We start from the raw sequence: 21,129 nt of genomic DNA on the forward strand, positions 1-21,129 counted from the left end.
GAAACTCAGTTGTAGCTCGTGTTCCCAACGGTACAAACACCACGGAGGCAAATCACTGAAAACAGACATCCTTCGGGTCTCCTACCTTTGTGTCTGCGGACTCCACGGCTTAAACCCGAGGGGCGCTGACAGTCTGGTTAATTCCGGGGCTGGTGTGCGGCTAGCCTTTTAGAAATCCTGAGAAGGAGGAACCTTCGGGGAAGGGAATGTTCTCGGTAGGACGCCAGGAGTCGCGGCTGCCACAGCTTTTGCTTATCTGCGACACTAGTGGGAAAAGGCAAAGGGAAAAACCTGTTTCCATCCTTATGGGGAGGGAAGAAGAAGCAGTAATTCAAACTTTGTGCAATTTGCCATTCCAGCTCACCATCTGCTCCCTACGTTCCCCATCCTATCTGCCCACAGAACCAATGGCAGCAATCATTGCAAGATGATACCTTCTTAGGGAGGCCTCCCACCCTCTCCCCTGCTGGGAGGTCCTTCTACTGAGGACAGTCCCACTTGTTAATGTCTGGAAAGCCTCGGGAGTGTGGATAAGAGGATCACAGTAACTCAGGGGGATTCTTACACAGTCCTTGACAGCAAAGGATGCCGGGAGTACGCAGATTTTGGATCTAGAAAACCCCGTTATCCATTTGTGGGGTCTCACAAAAGCTTACAGTGAAAATACTTGGGGTAGCTACATGGCTACGTTTTTCTGTATGACAGAGAGTGTGTGAATTTTTTTAAAAAACGAGACCAGGATTTTAAAATAGGAGACTTTCCCCTGGATGAATGTCTTCAGCTCTAATGGCATTACCTGACTAACTAAGGAATCCAGCTAAGATTTCAAAATGTGTTTTTGGGGAGGTAGGCAGTGAATCACTTGGTTCCTTCCTAAAGCACATTACTAGATAAATGTCAGATGTGTGCTTACAGTTATTTATTTGTTAAGAAATACCTCAGAGAACCACCATCAATGTGGAAAAGGGCACGACCATCACTGCTCCCCATCATTGTGGGTAGAGTGGGGCTGATGGGAAATTCAGAGCCACTATCCAAAGACATTACAGTGACCTTGAGGGAGACATATCTGACAGTGTATTTACTCACTCAAGGTTTTGTAGACACAGACACAGCCGCAAGGACAGAGCTATTCTTTCTGTTGTTGCTCCATCAGTGTAAAAGGCATCCTTTCTTCTGGAACATTCTGGCTAAGTTTGGGGACAATTCAAAGACCAACTCATCTCTGCGTGCTTTTTCACATTATACTATTTTTAAAAATGTGTCTTATTATATACTTTACATTGAACACTTGCAGAAAGAAAATAAATACAATGATTTCAAAAATGCAGTCCCCAGACTCAATAGATAACCCCTTGTAATTACTTCTAATCAATATCTCGAAATGTATAATGCTAAGTCAATTAATAAATAGAAATAAGTAAAATAACTATGTAAGTATAAATCTTAGAGATGGGGAACAGACACTATCAGTTACCTCACTTTCCCACTTTTTTTTTTTAAACATGATTCATGTGTGTTTCCATCATATATCCAGCCATCACAAGAGTTAAATGAGACCATTGGTGCTTCACCTTAAAGCTGAGTCTCGGGGTGCCTGGGTGGCTCAGTTGTTTAAAGCCTCTGCCTTCAGCTCAGGTCATGATTTCCAGGTCCTGGGATTGAGCCCCACATCAAGCTCTCTGCTCAGCATAGAGTCTGCTTCTCCCTCTGCCTGTGGCACCCCCACACCCACTTGTGCTCTCTCTCTCTCTCTCTTAAATAAATAAAATCTTTTTTAAAAGTGCTGAGGCTCAAAACCAGTGTCCATACCATTCTTCACCACAGCCAAAAGGTGGAAGCAACCCAAAAGTCCACTGACAGATGAGTGGACAGACAGAAATGTGGAATATTCATGCAATGGAATATTACACAGCATTAAAGAGTGACACAAGGTACAAGATGGATGAACCTGAAAACATGCGAACTGAAATACGCCAGACACAAAAGGAAAAATGTGTATAATTCCACTTACATGGGGTACCTAGAGAAGTCAAATCCATAGATACAAAAACTAGAACAGCGGTTGCAGGATGCTGGGGGACAGGGGAACAGAAGTTAGTGTTTAATGGGTAGTTTCCATTTGGAATGATGAGAAAGTGCTGGAGATGGGTGGTGGTGATGGCTGCATAATGAGGGGAACCGACCCGATGCCACTGAATTGTACACTTAAGAAGAGCAGGGGAGGGCACCTGGCTAGCTCTCTCAGGAGAGTGTGTGACTTAATCTCAGGATTGTGAGTTCGAGCCCCATGTTGGGTGAAGAGATCACTTAAAAAATAAATAAACTCTTTTTAAAACTGGTTAAAGTGCTAAATCTTGTTATGTATATTTTACCACAATCTAAAAAAAATGAAACAAAATAAAACAGTCTCAGGAGAAAAGATTCCCAGCTCATGGCCCTTTTCTGTTGCTCAAGGACCACCTGGATTTTTCTTTTTTTTTTAAAGACTTTATTTATTTGTTTATTTGAGAGAGAGGGGGAAAAAGAGAGAGAGAGAGAGAGAGAGAGAGAAAGTGGCGGGGGGCGAGGCAAAGGGAGAGAATCTCAAGCAGATTCTGGCTGAGCATGGAGCCTGACTGGGGGCTCGATCTCATGGCTCTGAGACCATGACCTGAGCCAAAATCAGGAGTTGGGCCCTTAACCAACTGAGCCACGCAGGCGCCCCAAGACCACCTAGATTTTTCTTAATCCAGGGTCTCCATACTCACTCTTCTCTTCCTGGAGTGCTCTTTACCAGCATTTCGCATAATCGGTTCCTTCCTGACGTTCAGATGTCAGCCCAAGTTTCTCCTTCCAAAGTCTGTGACTTGACCCTGTTGTTTGTTTACTTCTTTGTGATCTGCCTCCCTTCACCAGAACGCAAACTTGCCCCAAATTCCATCTGTTTTGTTCTCTGGTGCTTAGAACAAAGTCCATCCCTAAATTGGTGCTCAATAAATACTTGTTGAGTGACCCAACTGGTGACTCTGGCCCTTGAAACATAAGTGTACCTTCTTTATAAACAGAACCTATTTGAAGTCAAGAGCAGATTCAGGGCTGTGCCTCTGTTTTCTGGAGTCTGCATTCTTCTCCTCTCCTTTCCCATCCTCCCTTCTCAATTTTCCAAACCCTAATTCCAGTTTAATATCATTTAAGTGAGTAATACCAAACCTCTGGACATGGACCTCAGCCATGTTAAAGTCCATTTGGTCCACACCCGCCAAGCTCTCCTGCCCCCTGGGGGAGAGGCTAGAGCTTTAGAGCAGGGAAGTGATTTGAAAGTTGGCAAAATCAACTATCTTGGTACCTGGGGCCTTAAGGCATGATTCTGGAATGAAGTGAAGGGACAGTAAGCCTTGCTCCCATGGTCACATCTGATTACTGTCATCTGCTGGTACAAGGCTCCCCGCTATCTGTGAGAGGCCCGGAAGCCATTAAATGAGAGAACCAGGAGCCCCATGAACTGGTCTCCATTCTAGCTTCTGTTCTCACACGATGTTGTCTTCAACACTGCCATTCTCAAATCTCTTGGGCAGTGCCTGTACCAAGCATGGCCTGAGAGCTGGGGGCTGGCGACTGCTTCAAAGAACTCTGTGTTATTGGGAGATATTTTTGTCTCGTGAGTTCATTTCAACCCTTCAAGTTTTAGCAGCAAAAAGTTGCACTTCTCTACAACAGCTATTAATCTATGTGATCACAATCCCCAGCGACCCTGTGCAAGGTCAAAGACAGAGATCTGATCTGCCTTTGGTGATCAGTGGTGGGCAACGTGAGTGGAAAATAACCTTTATTTCTTATAGGAAACTTTTTTCTAAAATAGGGGTTTTACTTACCCTCATTTAATGTACCTATGATCTTTATTTAGTGTTTTAACCACAGACTACAAATCACTTCTAACAAGACAGGCTGGAAATACAGGTTCTTTGTCCCAGGGAGTATTGGGGAAAATATGAATTCAAATACATCACTCTTGGGAAAACGATTCAAGGTATAGATTGGTGGAACGAATGGACGGTAACATCCATATATTTTTCTTACAGAAGTGAAGAATGCTACATGAGGAAAATAATATGTGTTTCTGGATGATTTTGCCCTCAAATACGGAATTATTAATGAGTTTACTCACATCGGCCTCTTCCCATAACTACCACCCCACCTCCCTGCCTCTTTGTTTTTTCAATGATTCAGGTTTCTGTCAAATGAAGTAGGAACTTCTCCAAAGTTTTTCTAAAGCCGTTGCGAAAAGAAAAATAATCTAATCTGCTGGAAAGAAAAGCAAGTGTTACTTGCACCTCATCAACTACACCAGCTGAGTCTTCTCCGCGTCTGTCAGCTGGGCGATCATGTTCTCCAACCGTGGTCAAGTGCATTGCACTCAAGCACAATGTCAATGGGAACAGCTCCTTTTTCAGTTTTAAAAAATAGCACAAGCATGTGTGGAAGGGATGACTGTGTGCAGAAATTATATACAAGTGGGTAGTTATGTCTACACGTATATGGTGATGGGATATTGTATGACAAGTGTTTCCATCTTCCTCTGCGGAGACCTACTGAAAACAAGACAACACATCTTCGAGTTTGCTATAGTTTGATTTGAGTGGCCAATGCGTTTGTCTTTGAAGGATTGTTTCAAGTGAATACATTTTAAGTATTACAATGATTGGGTTATTTAAGTAGGAAATAGAATATAACAAAATTACTCGTGTTGGAAATTTCTCTAATAAGAGCTTATTGAGTTAAAAATAACTGATTATTGGGGGCGCCTGGGTGGGTCAGTGGGTTGGGCATCTGCTTTCAGCTCAGGTCATGATCTCGGGGTCCTGGGATCAAGCCCCGCGTCGGGTTCTCTGCTCAGCTCTCTGCCTGCCTGCCTCTCCGCCTACTTGTGATCTCTGTCAAATAAATAAAATAAAAATCTTTAAAAAATAACTAATTATGGGTCCTTAGGTATTACTCTGAGTTTGGGGTTAATATATAGGCTATAAATACATCCTACTGATATCTCCTCTCTTCTCATATTTAGTTTTCCATCTGAATGTATTTTGAATTTGTTGGTATGATAAGCAGATAAGCAAAATAATGCTTCCCTCCAAAGATGTTTACATCTTAATCTCTAGAACCTATAAATGTGTGACCTCACATGACAGAGGGACTTTACCACGTGATTAAGGTCAAGGTGCTTGAGAGGAGATGATCCTGGATTACCCAAACGGGCCCAATTTAATGGCACAAGTCCTTAAAAGTGGACGAAGAAGACAGAAAAGTGGGTCAGAGAGACGTGACATGAGAAGGACTCAAGCTATCACTGCTGGCTTTCAAGATGGAAAAGGGAGCCGTGAGTCAAGGAATGTGGGCAGCCTCGAGAAGCTGGGAAAGGCAAGAAAACAGTTTCTCATTTGGAACTGCCATAAAAAAGGGCACCTGGTGGCTCAGTGGGTTAAGCATCTGACTTGATCTCATCTCAGGTCTTGATCTCAGGATTGTGAATTCAGGCTCCATACTGGGTTCCACATGGCACTTAAGAAAAAAATAAAACCTCCAGAAAAAAAAAAAAAAAACAGAGCCCCGTCGACCCCTTGATTTTTGCCATGTGAGACCCAAATAGGGCTTTTGACCTACAGAACTGCAACCTAATAAATTTATGTTGTTGTAAACCACTAAGTTTATGGCCCTTTGGACAGCAAAAATAGAAAGGTAATATAGCTGACAATTTCCAGACATCTTTAGCTGCCAAATTAGGGAAACAACTAGAGAATATGGAAGCTGCCATAGGACAAAAGAATTCCTCTGCACTGTAAAGTCCACAAGAGCCAAACTATAGAAGGAGACCAGATGTCCACTGACAGATGAATGTGTAACAAAGATGCGGTATATATACACAATGGAATATTATGCAGTCATCATAAAAATGAAATCTGACCCTTTGCAATCATGTGGATGGAACTAGGGGGTATTATGCTGAGCGAAATAAGTCAATAAGAGAAAGACAATTATATGATTTCACTCGTATGTGGAATTTAAGAAACAAAACAGAGAACCATAGGGGAAGGGAAGGAAAAATAAAAAATCATAGAGAGAGAGAGACAAACCATAAGAGACTCTTAATCATAGGAAACAAACTGAGGGTTGCTGGAGCGGGGGGGGATGGGGTAACTGGGTGACGGACATTAAGGAGGGCACGTGACGTCATGAACGCTGGATGTTATACAAGACAGATGAATCACTGAACCCTACCTCTGAAACTAGTAATACTCTACATGTTAATTGAATTTAAATAAAATAAATGTTTAAAAAATTCCTCCGCACCTTTGGTTTCAAAATCAGCCAGTCTTAAATTTCACCTTCCCTTCTCTGCATAGGAACAAAAGGAAGAAAATAATCATAACCACGATCATTAACGGAGGTCTTGCTTATATCATACTGTGCATTAAACACTACAAACACAATCTCACTTAATGACCACGTCAACCCCCATGAAAAAATGGAGGCTTTAAAAGATGAAGAAATGTACCCAAGAGCACAGTGTTAGAAGAGGCAGAACCAGACTGGGACCCAAGCTCCTTTGATTCCAAGCCTGTAAGCACATGACCTGAACTCCGAAGTTCCGTCTGCCTGCTCTAGCCCCGTCTTTGTTACAAAGGTAGCAGGACAAGCTGCTCTAACCCTGGATTTTCCGGGACCATCCTGCTTATTTTAAATATCCTGTCCCCTTGTCCTCAAAAGATACCAAGATGTCCCCCAAATTCCAATTTTTCTTCAAATAGCGAGTAAACATTATAAGAAAAAAACACAGGAGTCCCCCCAAACCATTGATGGAACCACCTTTCCTTATTTGGTGTTCAGAAAACAGGCCCAGATACCACTGTGTCACTTAGTCCCTTACTCATGGTGATTTCGTATCTACTGAATTCCACTCCGCCCAGGTAAGCTGTTTATACAGCACTAAGTGGAAGTAAGGTGGGCTATAATCTCCGCCACTTGATACTTAGGGCACCTCCAACAGGATAATTTAGGACCTAGGGAAGGACACTGCCATGCAAAGCATCCCAGATGTGTGTGGAGGGTCACGCTATTGTCATTCCAGCCTCCTGAGCAGCACAGCTGAGCCCTGAAGCTTCCAGGATCCGCTCCCTAGTTTCAGGTTCTATCAGGGTCCAGGCTGTCAATTCCAGCCTCCTGGGGCTGTGCGGCAAGTCTGAGTTGCTCTGACCCCGAGCTGTGGCCAGAGAAGCCTAGGGTGTCATCTCCAGTCTGGTGCCCACATCTGCTTATGAACCAGGCTGGGACTCAAGGATGACCCTGGGCAGGAGCAGAAGACCATCCGCTCCTACCATTTGCTCTCGGTCTATGATCCTGTTACAATTTCTTCTACTGTTATTCAACAATATGTCAACATGACCTTCTCTACCCATATCCAAAGAATGCAGAATCCAATCTAGAAGTGAACTCTACGAATTCAGTAAGAGAAATAGAAAAGAAAGGGTGTCTTAGTTACCTTTAAAACAAAACAAATGAGGGCACCTGAGTGGCTCAGTCGGTTAAACAACTGCCTTCAGCTCAGGTCCTGTTCCCAGGGTCCTGGGACTGAGCCCCGTATCGGGCTCCCTGCTCAGCAGGGAACCTGCCTCTCCCTCTCCCACTGCCTGCCACTCTCCCTGCTTGTGCTCTCTCTCTCACTCTCTCTCTCATCAAATAAATAAATAAAATTTAAAAATCAAACGAAAAAATTTTTGTGCTAACTTGACATGCTCCAGCGCTAACTGCAACTTTTATATGCTGATCTTGAGACTGGAAATGACACAGACTGGAAATGACACTTTGGAAAACCAGTTTGACACTTTCTTATAAAGCTAACCAAATACTGTCTGTCATATGACCCAGCGATGCCACTCCTAAGTATTTAGCCTAGAGGAAAAAAAATGTATGTTTGCACACATAAAAAAAGACTGGATGTAGATATCAACACTGGTTTTATTCATTGCCAAAACACAGAAACAGCACAAGCACGTTCAGTTAGGGAATGGTGTAAACTGTGGTACATCCACACTGCAGAGTATTAGTCAAAGAGGAAAAGGAACCACACAACGACCTAGCTGAGCCCCAAATGCAATCTGTTAAGTAAAGAAGCCAGATGCAGAAAGCATGATGTGATGTGTGATTTCAGTGAGACAGAAACTATAGGGACAGAAAACACGTCCGTGGTTGCCAGGAGCCGGCAGGTGGAAAAGGGAATGACTACAAAGGGAATTTTTCTGGATGATGGAACCATTCCGTATTATGAGCGTGATGGTGGCTTTGCAACTGTATGTACTTGCCAAAACTCGTAAAAATGTGTATCAAAATGCATGCATTTCATTGTATACATTACATCCCAATTAACCTGACTTTAAAAATAAACCGTATCTCTTCTTCCTAAGAGAAAGGCAGACCCCCTTCTTGGCTCCTGCAAGATAAGTTTGCATCTGTGTGATCGCTGTACCAAAGGAGCACTGCTGGTCTGGTGTCTCGTGAAAGAGTTGATGTTGCTCCTCTCAGACTCACCCCTGCCCCGGTCATGCTGGCCCCGCGTGGACACAGCTGCCCTCCCACCCCTGCCCTGCTGTGTGCACTGTTCCCTCCACTGGGGGTGTTCTCTCCCAGCGGCTTCCCTGAGTGGCTCCTGCTACAGATCTCTGCTTCACCGTCACCTCCTCTGAGAGGCTCTCCTTGACTCTCTGGGGCTAGACTGACTGCCTGTGCTTATGCTGCCACCATGCCCTGTTGGTTTGCTTCACGGATCTTTTACATTTTATTCTTTATTGACTGACTTGTTTATCACCCGTATTTTCCTAGAGGTGGAAGCCCTGTGGAAGCAGGCATCATGTTTGCTTTGTTTCCTGTCATATCCCCAGCTCCTCATCATGGTTCCCAGTGCAAAGTGAATGCCCCTAAAATTCATGTATTGAAATCTAACCCCCCAGGGTGATGGTGATTGGAGGTGGGGACTTTGGGAGGGTCTTAGGTCATGAGAGTGGGAAGAGTCTTGTAAAGGGGGCCTCAGAAAACTCCCTCGCCCCTCGGCGGTGCAAGGACAAGTGTTGAACTACCCTGAAACACCCGCTGTGCCCCGATACTTTTGCCCTGTGCAATCCCGAGGCATGAACTAGGACACCTCTAAAATATAAAAGAATCAGGTTTGATCAATACGTTATGCAAGAGCTTCTGGGTGAATTATTAAATTATTAATCGTCAGTAAATTATTAATTAATAAGTTAAAGCTTTTCCTAATGAAAAGGTCATTTTAAGACATAATTTCCTACTTAAACCATAGTCCAAGATTCAAATATCGATTTCTTCTCTGGTAATTATAGGCCAAATGTTTAAATTGTAGGCTTATATACTAATTAACTAATTATTTATCCCCATTAATCAAACACTACGTCCGCAGGAACCACCAAACAACATTTCTCACTGAGGATTTTCCTAACACACGTGATTCAGTTTCTGTCATGGACCCTTTGTACCCTTTCTTCTCTCTGCCGGGGACACTCTTCACTGATGGCCTCATGGCTCACTCCTGCACGGCCCTGGACACTGGGCTCAAAGTTCACCATATTAATAGGTTCATCCCCCACCACCCAATTCAGCCACACACTCCTCAACCTCCCCACCCTGGCCTCTGCGTTCCCCCCTCTGATGTTCCTCTGTCACTCTGAATATGTAGTTTACTTGTGTCGCCCACAGCAGGTCCCTCCTCACCAGGATAGAAGTTCAAGAGGAGCAGAGATTTTTTCAGTCTTTGACTTACTGTTATTCCCCAGGGCCTAGAACAGTGCCTGGAATATAACAGATAATCAATAAATACGTGTCGATGAATATTGGATAGTTTGATGTCATTTACAATTTCAATGGCCTCCCCTTCCCCCTCTAGATGGAACATGTTTGCCTTCTCAGCGGGTGTCTCTAGCTCGTGAGAGGTCAGAACTCAGAGCACTCCCCTCCTCCCTTCCTATCCCACCCCACACCCCCAGTCCAGCCCAGTGCCCCCACTTCTCCCTGCCTTGCTGCGTACCTTACCCTCCGGGTCCTACTCCGGTGCAGGAAAATAATAAACTACCCAGAACTAATGGGTATTAAGGTGTAAAAAAAAATGTTTTTAATGGAGACTTTAAAAAGCCCTTTGCCTTAATCGGGAAGAACAATTTCATATTAAACCAAGAAGGGAAGCATGTCGACTGGAGCGTGGGCGTAGTGGTTAATGGTGTCAGGACCCACGTTCCCTTTGGTGTGCCCGAAATCAGACTTCGGAATGATCCAGGGAGCAGTAGCTGCAGGCTGTGGAGAATTATTGATTGGATTCTGTGATTTGGTAAAATGTCCTGAGCATGTGAGGAACATGTGTACTTGGTACTGCATGAACGGCAGTCTTCGCCCACACAAGGTACACGCCTTCACTGTATACAGGCACTTGCCAATGGGTCACGCCCTCGGCTTTGCAATCCAGTATTTCCCTGCAGCAAAGTAGAAAATCACGGGACATCTAGTGAGAGGAACACTTCCCTGCCCTCAATAAACTCCTTGTCATTGCTAGATGAGTAAGTGTTCTGTCTCCAACCCTACTGTCCCCAGACATTGGAAGGGACAGTGGTTAAAATTTATTTACTAGCTTCTCCATTCCTGTCCTTTGTATCACGTCCACATTCCCATTCCCTACTAGGTGTTTACCTCCTGCTCCTAAGTTTAAGTCTAGGTTGGTGGTTGATGTATGCTGGATGGAATCTGGTGGGGGTGGCATTTGGTGCTGGAGGGGGCACTTAAAGTTGCCTGCTGCCTCCCTGTGTATGGGTTCTGATCTCACGGTCTCGGTGGTGTTGGCTTAGGGTGGGGCTTACTGCATTCTTGGCCAGTTCTGTCTGTGCCTCACGAGGAAATGTGCCTGATGGGAGTCTGTGATATGCATCTTTGCCATTTATGAATCCTCTACAGGCGAGTTAGAGCCAAATCTTCCAAGACCTCCCTGGAAGAAAGGTTTAATAACAAAACAAAACAAAACAAAACAAAAACGCAAGGGCACCTGGCTGATTCAGTCCCTTAAGCATCCAACTCTTGATTTCGGCTCAGGCCATGATCTCAGGGTTGTGAGACTGAGCCCTGTTTCAGGCTCCGAGGTCAGCACAGAATCTGCTTGAGATTGTCTCTCCCTCTCCCTCTGCCCCTTCCTCCACTGCTCCTGCTCCTGCTTGCTCTCCCTCTCTCTCTAAGAAAGAAAGAAAAAGAAAAAAATACATTACCTCTTCACTGATCCTCTAAGCTTTGCTTAGGAGGACAGGGGGAATGTATTTTTAGCAATAAGCCTCACTCTTTCCAGGCTTTCTGGCTAGCACACACACACAAAATGGATTTTAATATACAGAGTCCCCAAACCCCAGGTCTTTCATTCATTCAACAAAAGTTAATTGAGGTCTTTCTATGCACCTGCAAGTGAGAGTGACGAAGACAGACTGAAGGCCAGGGAGCTGGGCGGAGTAGACAGACGATCCCTGCAGAGGCCAGAGTCCCCCCTCCCAAGCCCCCATCACAACCAGCTTCCTCCTGGGGCCCTTAGGAAAGTGTGCTGGGACACGGACACGGCCCTTAGGAAAGTGTGCTGGTCCCCCACCTTCATTTTTTAGGGCAACGTTGATCCCTTCCCTGCAAATGAACTTCGCATGCTGACTCTTCACTCTGATGATGTACCCCTACGTATCACCTGAATTTCGCCTCTCTGCTTCCCCCACACCTCCAGCAAATATCTTTTCCTTCTGTTTACCCTTGATTATATCTTATGTCTCAATGTGGTGTTCAGAGCATGGACAAGGAAAAGCCAGTGTGCCCTGCTGAGGTCAAACCCTAAAGACAAGACCAATTTGCCCCTTGCCTCCCCATCCTCCCCAGGGGACCTTGGGATATGACCAGGAGAGAAGCAGAAGCCAGCCTGAAGAGAGAAGAGATGTTCCCCCAGCTAAGTCTTCACAAGACCAGCTGGGTGGTAAAAATACAGGCATGACTGCGTAACACCCCACCGTCTCCCACACCCGAGTCTGGACTTGGCAAGTGTTAGCAGTCCTCCTCTCCGGATTATCTCTTGAAAATGTTTGTCAGGAGTCTTCACACCCCTTTGGGCAGCTCTGGCTTACACATATAGGGTAGAAAGGGTAGATATTTAGTAATGACGTTTAACCAGTAAGTCCAAGCCAATTGACATGCGACCTTGACAGCAGTTCATGAAGGATAACCTGGCACAGTCAACACTTCAAAAAGATAGCCATATTCTGATAAAGGCAGTGTGATTAACACATTGCTGCATTTATGACAAACGTGATTTCTCCTGCACATTGGAAAAAGTGTTCATCCACTCCAGGGCAGACAAAAAAATCTTCTCCACTGTGGGTCTGGTATTTGGCCTTAACCCTGAGCTACTGGAACAGTAGCAACTGGTTGGCTCAGGGGGTTAAGCATCTGCCTTCAGCTCAGGTCGTGATCTTGGGTCCTGGGATCAAGTCCTGCGTCGGGCTCTGGTCTCAGCAGGGAGCCTGCTTCTCCCTCTGCCTCTCTTTCTCTCTGTCTCTCCTGAATAAATAAGTAAAATCTTAAAAGAAAAGAAAACATTAGCAACTATGTATACATTGACTGCTAAGTTTGAATCAGAGCCTGGACTGATCACTTGATCTTATTTAATCATTTCGTTCCATCCTCACAGCAAGCCTGGGCAGTAGGTTCTATCAATATCATTATTTTGGAGGTAAGAAAAATGAGGCAAGGAGGAGGTACAAAAGTTGTGCGGCTTTTACCCTTCCGAAGTGTGAATGTGGCCAACTCTGGTAGCTGAATGCCAGTTGCACGTGCTCAAACCTTCTCCCCCACCTCCCCCCCGCCCCTGACCTGCCGTCTTAACTGTTTACATGACGTCATCTACATTGACTGGCTCCAGAGAGGATCTCTCTTGGCTTCTTATGGTCTCCGGAGCAGGGCAGGAGAGGCAAGTGGGAAATCACAGGAAGGTAGAGGTGACCCAGGGGCTGCAGGAAGTGGACGGAGTTCTCTTTTGTGCTCCTCTCATTGCGGGAGTGAAATCACCAGGTGGAGCGCTCCCCATTGATTCCCAGAGGCCTCTCCACTCAGCATTTACGCCTGCCCGACGTTTGACTTCAGGGCTGCAAGAATTGTGCTAAATAGAGAAAGAATGGCCTTTTTTGTTTCTGCTTTTTTAACCATGAGGTTTGGTTTCATGCAGCTAATGAATTGTGTGAAACAGAAGAGTGTGTGTGTGGGGGGTACACCCCCATTCGTTAGGAGGAAAGGGTCAGAAATAACTTGCTTTGATCTCGCATGCCACGTTCTGTACTCAAATCATACTCACAAGTGTGAACACTGCAGTGACCTTCCAGTTCTTGGGCTTTACCAGTACTGACTTCGGTTTCTGTCCACTTAGATCTCTCTTCCGGGTTGTTGTTTTCATCAGCATACCATGCACAGACCACCTCTAAACCCCAAACTCCTGAGGTTTAGAAGCCGTTGCAAAGTTAACCATGAAGATATTAGACATTTGTAACCCGTCTTCAGATTGCTTTGGGAAAAAAACAACCCATTAAAGCCCTCTTTCCCCCAGAGTTCCATCTGTTTGGTCCAGGACCGAGTGAGACTAGGCTGTGGATAGGGGAATCCGAAGAGGCTGGTCCAAGTGGGTTTGGATGCGCCCTGATGGAGAAAGAGAAGTTAAGAAGCCACCATTCTTCCCCCATCTGGGACATCTAAGGAATTGAAATGGGAAGGTGATGCACAGTTTCTGATTGCTCCATAAACCAAGCACCAGGCTGGGAGCTTTTACAAATATGTCTCAATCTAACCGATACAACTTTATAGCTCATGACTAACACTATCAAGCACACTTTTCTGCATGCTTTTCAAGTATTACCTTGCTTAAGAGTCACAATGACTCGATAAAGCAGATTCTGTTATTATGCCCACTTGAGAACATGAGGACTCTGAGTCATTAAAAGGTTAAGCACCTTGCCCAAGGTCCTCCAGCAGGTACAAGGCAGAATCAGGATTTAAACCCGGCTGGAGAAACATGGCTCTTTACTCTCTGTCAAGCCACCTCTCAGGATGAGGGAGACAAAGCTCAGAGAGGTTACCTGGCTCAAGGTCACACAACGAGAATGGCAGAGCCAGGGCTCAGAGCCCAGCTTTGTCTGGCATCAAACTGCATTCTTCCTGCTACATCTCACTGCTGCCTGGATCCTGTAATCACTAGAAATATTTCTTCCCAGGGGTGCCTGGCTGGCTCAGTTGGTTAAGTCTTTGACTCTTGGCTTCATGATGTCAGGGTCGTGGGGCTGAGCCCCACATAGGGCTCCGTGCTCAGTGGGGAGACTTCTTGAAATTCTCTCTCTCCCTCTCTCTCTGCCCCTTCCTCTGTATCTTTCTCTCTCTCTCTCTCTCTCTCTCTCTCTCTCTAATAAATAAATAAATAATTTTTTTTTTCAAAGAAATATTTCATCCTAACCTTTAGGACCAAATTCAGATAAATATCTTCCTTTACAGTTTCTCTTTTCTTTTTCTCTCCCTTTGCTCTCCTCTCTGCTTTTCTCCTCCTCTCTTGCCTCTTTCCTTGCCTTGTTTTTCCCTCCTTCTTTGCCCCTCCCTTGCTCATGCCTCAGGTCTGCCAGTAACGCCCAGAAAAGGCAATGAAGGTGCAAGAGGTTACTGAGCCCTGACCTCATTAATTTTTAAACATGACTTATATAGCTTAATATGACCGGAAGTTTGTTAATAACTGAAAAATTAAAAGCTTATCTCAAGAAATGTCTACATGATGAATTGGTCCAATTGTTGTGACAGAAAGGGATTTTGATTTTCATTATGGTCAGCCTGTTGGCTAACTAGGATCAGATCATTAAGTGCTCACTGGATTAATTGCTTAATGATTTGGTCAAAAGTTTAGTTATTGTTATGGGTGTTCAGATTAAACAAATGACACAGCCTGATCCCTAGGCAAGATCCTAGGAAGCCAGCAGGCATAGACATACAGGTTATCAACCAAGTTCCCAGTGGGTTGGCCTGGGAACAACTCAAGTTTCTAAGACAGCCAGAAGTCTTTCAAGAAAAGGCATTTACAGAAGTTATCAACACCTTCAAGACTCCAGAATACTCATTCATGTCTATAACACCTTTCACACATCACACAATTCATATTTTTTCTCCCATTCAAGTACTAGTAGTGTATAGACTCTGACCTTGATCCTACTCTCTTGTTGTTGCCTGTTCATTCCCTTTCATGCCTTCAAGTCCCATTTCTTGTTAACGACCTCCAGATCTCTAGACTGAACCGCCCCCACCCCCCCGCCAAAGTCTCTACTTGGCTGTCCCTCAGGAATTGTAAATTCAACCAGACCTAAATTCCTAGACCTTTCCTCATGCAATTCTGTAAATGATATTTCTCTGCTGCACAAGCTAATATCCTCAAGGCACCCCGAGTCCTCCCTCTCCTTCACTCCATACTCTGTAGCATCTCCTGGGTCTGTCTATTCGCTTACAAACCAAGGAGCTATCTCTGAAACATCTCCGTTTCTAGTGTCTCATGCCTTAGTGTCTCATCTCTCACGGGATATTGCCATGGCCTTAGAACGAGTGTCTGGGGTAGAAGACATATTTGCTCCCCTGTTTCTTTTCCTTTGTAGACCCTGAGCTACTGAAGGGCAAGAACAGTGTCTCATTCATCTTTAGACACAGTTGCCAGCAGGACTGAGCTAGTCTCACCTCACCTTAGTCCACTGTTCGTATTGCCATGGAATCTCATTTGCCACAGTTCAGTCATCTCCATATTTTCCTTAGTTTTCTATCAATTACAGAATAAAGGTTAAGCATATTAATATGATATGCAAGGCAGCTCAAAATCGGGTCACAGTTGGGCTCTCCAGCTTCTCAATTCCCATCATTCCTCTCCATCTACCTGACCCTCCAGCTCAACCCAGGTGCTCCAGTTCCCCAAACATGTCATGCTCCTGATGGTCTCATGCCTTTACACACATCACTGTTCCCACCAATATGATCTCCCCAGGCACTGGTCCTAGCACTGCCTAGAAAACAGTTGCTTACCTTTGCAATCCTAGCTCAACATCTCTGTCTCTGCAAAACCTTCCCACACATCTTCCCAGATACCTTCCCCAGAGGTCTTTCTTCTGCAAACATACACCACCTGGGTTCTTACCTCCAAGTGCGATGTTGTTTCCCAAGGATTCATTTATTTGTATCATTGTCTATACCGGCGTCCTGTGGCCACTGCAAGAAATTACCACAGTCCCGGGCAGAACAACAGAAATGTGTTGTCTCACAGTTCCGGGGCTAGAGGTCCAAACTCAGGATCACTGGGTAACATCAAGGTGTCACCAGGGCCACACTCCCGCCAGGGGTTCTAGGGGTGAATGCATCCCTTGCCTCTTCCAGCTTCCAGTGGTTGCTGGCACTCCCTGGTTTGCAGACACATCACTCCTATCTCTGCCCTCACCTCCACATCCCCTTCCCTTTCTGTGGATTGTGCAGTCTCCCTCTGCCTCCCTCTTATAAGGATACATGTCATGGCAGTTAGGGCCCTCCCGGATAATCCATGGTAGTCTGCCCAACTCAAGATCCTTGATCATACCTCTAAAGAGCCATTTTCCAAGTTAGGTAATATTTACAGGTTCCAGGGATTTGGATCTGAAACTCTGGGGGCAGGGAGGTGGGGTGGGCAGCATTCAGCCTACTTCCCTGTCCCCATAGACTGGGGTGTCCAACAGAGCAGGGGGATGTGGTTTAGACACTTTTATTCCCAGCACTTAGCACTAGTAGGCATTCACTGAATGTTAAATGAAAGGCCGGGTAATACATTGAATTGAACACTCTCATTTGCAGATGTCAGCTGTTTATTTATTCAACGAAGCATTCATTCATCGTTATGCATCACGTGCAGCAGCACCGAGGAAAGAAGCATGGGGACAGCAGGTAACCTCTGTGGCTCCACCCTCAGGGAGCAGACATTCTGGGAGGGAGGCAAGCCTCAAAAAAGGGCAGGCATAAATAAATAGATAATGACGGTGTCATAAGGGTTAGGAAAGACAAGAGCAAGGATCAACGAGAAAGCACAAGGTGTGGAGATGAGCAAAAGCATCTCACAGCAGCAACGTTGGAAGCTGAGATCTGAAGGATGAATAAGTGCTACATGAGGAGCTGGGGGGACAGTTGCTCCAGGCAGAGGGGACCACAGATGCACAGGCTGTGAGGCAGCAAATCTTGGTGAGTTCAAGGAACAGAAAGAAGTACAAGAACCTGGAGGGCAGGATGGGGCTGGGGCACAGGGAAGAGCTGGGTTGTAGTGTTCGCGGAAGAACCTTCCTCAAACGTTTTGTGTGACAGACCCCACTGTCACAGTGACAGACCTTAAGTTATGCTGAGAACCAAGGGCATCATCAAATGACATGTGAGGGATCCTAGAAGAGAACAAAAAGATTGACTACAAAAGGCTGGTGCATATAAATACTTGTTGACTGGAACGTGATATTCCAAATTGGCAGGAGATGGGGTGACAGGAGAAGGTAGCTCTACTGGCTCTGTTAACAAAGACACCCAAGTTTTATTGCTTTGGGGACTGAGAGTGTCACAGGGATGGGGGATTGCTATAGATGTCTAGATGTTAGACATTTAAGGGAACTGCTTGCTTGTTTCTAATTCCATAATCTTACCAACCGCTCAAAGTCGAATCCATTTCAGAAACTTTAAAGAATAATTCTTTTTTATGGTAAAGATTTAATTAATTAATTAGCTAATTAATTAAAAGAGCTACTGGGGGGGCAGAAGGAGAGGGGAAAAGAAGCCATAGCAGACTCCGTGCTGAGTGCAGAAGGCTTGACCCCACAATCCTGAGATCATGACCTGAGCGAAATCAAGAGTCAGATGCTAAGCCACTCAGGTGCCCTTAAAGAATAAATCTTGGGACAAATTCTCAGTTGGGTATTTACTGAGTACATAAAGGAAGAAAGCAAAGCACAAGCAAGATATGGGACCAGTCTAAGATATGATTTCCAGTAATCCCTTGGTTTACTCTTTCTGGTTCAGTCATGACACACAGGGTTCACCATGTCTTCAATTATTTATTTTTAACATTTATTGAGCATTTACTATATACTCAGGTACTACAATAACATTCTACATATATTAGCTTGTTTTACCTCCTTTTGGGTAAATACTGCTTACGTCCTTGTTTTACAGCTGAGGAAGGTAACGCAGAAAGGGTAAGCACCCTCTCTGGGCAGTGTGATTCCAGAAGCTTTGCTCTTCAAACCACCTCACTAGACTATCTATTCCTTACTTACATTTCTGAGATTCAGATTTTACCTTGGCTCCTTTCAAGAAAATTAAGGTATGTAACAACACATGGGGAAATCAAAGTGCTTTCTCACTCACTCATTTCATTAAAATCCTCCAACAAATTGTAACAGAACTTAAAAAGAAATCAGTATATAACCCAAAGAATAAAATGAGAGCATGTGAGTCTATACTGATGTAAGTAGACAACTGGATAAATAAATAAATAGAGGAGAAAGACCAACTCTTCCTTACAGAATATTCCAATTAGTAATAAAGAAGGAATGAAGGAAAAAGAAAATCACCATTTGAACGCCAGAGTAATAACTGCTATAGGCAAGATCCACACGTGGATGCTAAAATTAGTTGGTCAAAAAATCAAGATATTTGCATAGTCTCAAATTATCTCTTCCCCAGCAAAAGAAATTATTAACTAAAAAAGACAAAAATAGTAAGTGTACAGTGGAGAAACCTGGCAGATACCCCTTAACCAAGAGATCAAGGTTAACAAGGTTAACATCACCGCTAATAAGACATAGCTACATTATGTAACCTGATATGATACACTGAGAAGGAACATCACTTCTGTGGTATTGTTTCCAATAAGATATGATCTCAACCTAAGCATAATATTCCAGAACCATCTGAAAATATCAGACAAGCCAAACGAAGTGGCATTCCACAAAATCGTCAAGCAGAACTCTACAATAGTCTCAAGGTCATGAAAGACTCAACGTCAAGGAAAGACTAAGAAACTGTCACAGATTGAATGAAACTGAGAACACATGACAACAAATTGTGTGTCATCGTCACTGCATCCTGGAGCAGTAGAAGGACGGTAGTAGAAAAACTGGTAACATCTGAATCAAGTTTATAGTTTAGTGAATAGTATTGTACTAATACCAATTTCTTCACTGGGGTGATTTTACTGTGACCATGTGCAATGTTAACTTTTTCTTTTCCACAGAAATTGCTCTTATTATGTTAGAATATTCCTTGATGAGCTGGCAATTATTCATGTGAAGGAGAGTTCAGAAAACAGATTTATGACTGTATTAGCCTTGTCCTTGATTAGAGATTTATGAATTATACAAAAAATATAACCCAGAGTCTGTTACTCTAGAAGTAGTAGTGGAGAAGGTCTAGAAAGTCGAAGAGGCTGTGAGCTGGGAAGATCTTCTCCCTGCTTGTCGCCTTTCCACATGCAGCACTTCTGGTTCAGTCACGACAAACAGGATTAATCATGCCTTCAATTGTACCCGCTGAAATGGGCGATTGGCAATTTCTTCACGGGAAGCAGCTACTCCAACTGGGACGCTGACACTGGGCTTTGAGGGCGGACCTCCAGCGCTGCTCTCCTGACTTTGACCTTACCAGTACACTCAAAGGCCTAGTGTGCTCCCCTGTTAGTCCTTTCAGTGGGCACTTCCTGGGTATAGGAAGTCCTGGGGGTTAATGCATTCAGAGGCTCCAAACTCCTTGGCCCTTGTGAATTTAGTTTTATTGATGTCCACACCAAAGATTCAGGATACACCAGCCACCTTATAGCCCACGAGAGCCGCCACTGCAAATCCTCCTGGACCAAAGATGGCGCAGCGGAAACGCCACAACCCACAAGGCAGATTTTATCCACAGGCGCTAAAGGATCAATTTCAGCAATAGAGATCTCAGCCACGACTGTATGTTCAGAAAGCATGCTGGTTCCCAGGGAATGGAGAATTGTCTTTCCTTTGGAAGGAAATCTGCTAGTCCCATCTGGCCTTAATCCTTTCTCCTGAGTACCACTTCTCTTCTGGCAAAGGTTTTAGGGTTTAGACAAAATTTGCATTCTCCACACTGTGACATCTAACACAGAATGACAGTATCACCTGTCTGCAGTTGAGTGACTCCTTTGCCAGCACTATCCACAATTTCTGCACCTTCATGTCCCAGGATCCCTGGAAGACTCCCTTCAGGATCAGCCCCACTCGGAGTAGAGGCATCAGAGTGGCAAACTGCAGTGGCAATCATGTCAACTTGAACTTCACGAGCCTTAAGGGGTGTCTACCCTCTCTGTAGAGACAGGTTCTCCCGCCTCCCAGGCAACTGCAACCTTGCACTTGATCTCCTGGTTCTCCCCAGCCTTGGAGTCAGTCATCGAGGGAGCACAATGTTAACTTTCGAGGAAGCTGGGTAAAGTGTCTTCAAGGCATTCTGGTACTGTTTTTGTAACTCTTTATAATGCTAATAATAGTGGGATTTTTTAAGTTTAAATAATAATAATAGTCAGATGGTCTAATTGAGCATTCCTGCAGAATACAAACGATAGCCATCGCAGGAATATATTGTACACTCCAGAACGCAGGCCAGCATTAGATTTCTGAGAAACCTATTTCCAAACAATCCATCCACAGTCACCCCTTAGTCCGTTGACCCATAATATCTAGTTCGCCCAAAAATACAAACCCCACTCTAATCATGAGAAAGCATCAGTCCAATCCCAGTCGAGGAACCCTGTACAAATTCTCTGATGAGTACACCCCAAAACATTAAGGTCATTGTGATGCTTAGTCTTCTGTGTCCCTTTGGCGAGACTACAGTTTCCAGTTGTTTAATCGAACACTAACGTTGGTGTTGCTGTATCTAGCTGTGGTCAACACCTATAATCATTGACCCTTCTTAAATAAAAGAGATTATAAGGGGAGCAGGGCCTCATCCAATCCGCTGAGGGCCTTACCAGGTTTCCCAGGACAGAAGAAATTCTGGCTC

At 44.5% G+C, this 21,129-nt stretch overlaps 1 pseudogene; it reads right to left on the reverse strand.

Moving 5' to 3' along the window:
* Positions 1 to 19,622: 19,622 nt before the first annotated feature.
* On the reverse strand, positions 19,623 to 20,518 carry LOC111155238 (annotated as a pseudogene).
* Positions 20,519 to 21,129: the final 611 nt, after the last annotated feature.

Source organism: Enhydra lutris, unplaced genomic scaffold (assembly GCF_002288905.1).
Source record: "Enhydra lutris kenyoni isolate GAN:26980312 unplaced genomic scaffold, ASM228890v2 scaffoldscaffold40, whole genome shotgun sequence".
Lineage (NCBI taxonomy): Eukaryota > Metazoa > Chordata > Mammalia > Carnivora > Mustelidae > Enhydra > Enhydra lutris.